This window comes from Pteropus vampyrus, unplaced genomic scaffold (genome assembly GCF_000151845.1).
Source record: "Pteropus vampyrus isolate Shadow unplaced genomic scaffold, Pvam_2.0 Scaffold14, whole genome shotgun sequence".
Taxonomy (NCBI): Eukaryota; Metazoa; Chordata; class Mammalia; order Chiroptera; family Pteropodidae; genus Pteropus; species Pteropus vampyrus.
The window spans coordinates 6,875,947-6,879,170 of record NW_011888795.1 but is presented as its reverse complement, the minus strand read 5'-3'; positions in this window follow the sequence as shown (position 1 = coordinate 6,879,170).

The window sequence follows — 3,224 nt, the reverse complement described above, 5'->3', positions numbered from 1 at the left end:
AAACAAACAAAATGGAAAAAAGGAAAATCATCTATATGATAAATGTTCTCACTTGAATTTAACACGTGTGAACAATTGGAACCAGGAAAAAGTTTCCTACTTTCACTCACTATTAAATTAGTTAATTAACCTTATATCCAGCATTAAGTAAACAGAGCTTTCTGTGTTATTTGACTGAAATTAGTTTTGTGACTTGCAGCACAAATTCTAATTGCCCACAGAGCACTTGAAGAGATCATTCATTTCTATACCCAAAGTTAGAACTGAGACTATTCTTGGCTACTTGAATGAGAAAGAAAGATGGACGGAGAAAGATCAGAATGGGGGCAGGGAGACTGAATGCTTCCCTTGATGCATACATCGTGACTCTTACAACATACATAGTCATTCAAATGTTTGTAGAAGGCATGAGTGTAGAATTTCTGTTCTGCACTTTTTGTTTGTTTTTAAAGACAAGTTTTAAAAATGACAACAAACGATTTACCATACTCTTACCTCCAAGCTACCTGGTTTTTCTGCTCTATTTCTAGCCAGTGCTCCCAGACTCCTCTGGTGCTCTGTGTACCATCCCCGTGCCCTCCTCAGGTACTTGTTTGCTTATGCTTCCTAAACATGAAATAAGCTCTGCTTCTGGGTCTTCCTTTTTCTTCACTTAGCTCCCTGTCAGCCCCAGTCTTGACCTCTTGACCACTTCTACAAAACGTACCCCCTACATGACTTCTCTTCTGAGAGGTCATACCTAACCCTTCACTCCAGAGATATGATGAGGTTGTCCCCTTTCCTAGTGAAGCATTAACTAGCACACATTGTGAGCCCTCCAACTCAGGGACTATATCTGATTATCTTTGTGATCCTTGAATTGAGGACAGGTCAGGAATAAAGACCAGAATAGATATACGGATGACTTTTCATCCATGACTTATGGATGAAAATTGAAGGAATGTAGCTGTATAACCATAGAATATACTCCATGCCATTTTTTTCAGTGGTAGTAATGGGTTTATACTGACTCATTCCACTGTATTGTTGGACTGTTGCCCAGATCCCATGAGTCTCAGCACAGCATTCCTTTGCATGTCTTACTGTCCTCTTTATCAGGTAATTGGTAATCTGCAAACAACCACCAACTAGCAATCAGTGCAAGCCATATTTGCTTTCTCAACAGTGTAAAATCAGCACAAAGACGCACACGGGGGTTATAGAGCACTGCTTTCTTGTAACGTTTATAATGCAGATGTAGTTACAGGATATACATGGAAACAAGCAAAAAGTGATAGTAAGAGCCCTCTCTTAACAGGTCACACAGGCCACATGGGAGTTAGGGAACAAATGCTCATTCTGCATTACAGCCGCGAGGTTGGTGAGCACAGGATTAATCTCTACCCAAGTATTTACACGAGTTCTCTTAAACCTCTGTCAGCCAGGCTAACAGACAATTTTTGCAGTTTTTAGACCTATTTCCAGATTTCTAGAAATTTAATTTCACTCTCTGTTCAGGTACTGGCTTGAAGTCCAGTTGTCACCGAGATGTTATCAGGCAGTTCTGCCTTCTGGGCAAAGTACTGTGGTACTTGTCCAGGATGTGATCTGAGTTTCAATATATATAATGTATTGAGCTCAAACAGGCTTATTATTTTATTTTATTTTCTTAAATTTATTGGGGTGACATTGGTTAATAAGATTATATGTTTCAAGTGTAAAATTCTATAATTCTATAATCATTTGTATATTGCCTTGTATGCTCACCACACAAAGTCAAGTATCCTGTCACCATCACCATATATTTGACTGCATATATTTACCCTCTTCACCCTCCCCAGCCCCCACCAGAGGGTGGTTACCCTCTGATAACCACCATCCAGTTGCCTGTGTCTACGACAATTTTTGGGGGGAGGGGGATTTCTTTCTTTCTTTTTCTTCCTTCCTTCCTTCCTTCCTTCCTTCCTTCCTTCCTTCCTTCCTTCCTTCCTTCCTTCCTTCAATTCCTTCCCTTCCTTTTTTTCCAAATAGACTTATTTAATTCTTTATTTCTTGGCAGTCTAGGCTCCCGTACCGGATTAAAACTAACCAGTTTACAAATCTTACAAAACAGAACATCTCACTAAGCTTCAGTGTTCCCTCTGTAAGTGTGGATAATTATAGTGCCTATTTCATGGGTTGCAATTAAAGGGAAATTATACATAGTAGCTAGCACAAAGTCTGCATTTCCTTCACCTCCAGCCTGGGGGTATCTCAATACATGTAATATACACAGGACGATTCTTGGCGCAGGGAGAGTGTGGTAGAGAATATTGCATTCAGTGCAAGAATTTAGTCAGTCAACCATTCTGATTAAGTAGTTACTTTGTGCCAGGCCCTGGGGATACACAGATGAAAAACAACTGACAGCGGTGGGCAGGCACACATGCAAACAAGCATGACGATACAATATGAGAAGTGCAATAGCAGAGGTAGCCTCAAGGTGGTGTGATCCAAATGCTGCCTGGGGCTGTGAAAGAAGGCTTCACATGGAAGCCAATAATCAAGCTGACACGGGGAAAAAAAGTCTCTTGAAAGTCAGATGGGAAATGTGTTCAAGGGAAGTGAGCATCAGAGTTAAACGCACAGTGGCTTGATCTAAGTGGCAAGATAGATAGTGATCGAGAGCTTAAGTGCTGATATCAGAGAGACCCTGGATTTCAACCTCCGCACTAAGACGTACTAACTTAGTCGCTATGAACCAGTTTCTTAACTTCTCTAAGCCTCAGTCATAAAATAGATATAATTATAGTACTTGCTCCAAAGGGTTGCTTTCATAATTAAATGAGACAATGCACACAAAGCACTTCGTACACAGTATATTATTATAATAGCGAATGTTTATTGAGCTCTTTCTCAATAAATGGTCTGTATTATTATTATCTGGGAAATGAGGTGTGTCTTGCTAATGAGACTGTGTTTTATCCATTAGCAGGAAAGAGCTCTGGAAGAGTTTAAGCAAGGAAGTGAGCTAATGATCATATCTGATTATTAGAAAATCACCCCAGGATAGTGGTAGAGTGGAGGGTGGGCTGTGAGGCAGGGAGGCTACAGGCATGATGATTATTAAAGAGGCCACAGAGGCAAGGGGCACCAACGATGTATTTGGGCAATAGTAAGTGGGAAGAAAAGAAAGAAGACCAACCCCAGTGGTACTTGGGCAAACAATCAAGAGGAAATGGTAACCAATGCATGTGGGGCGGGAT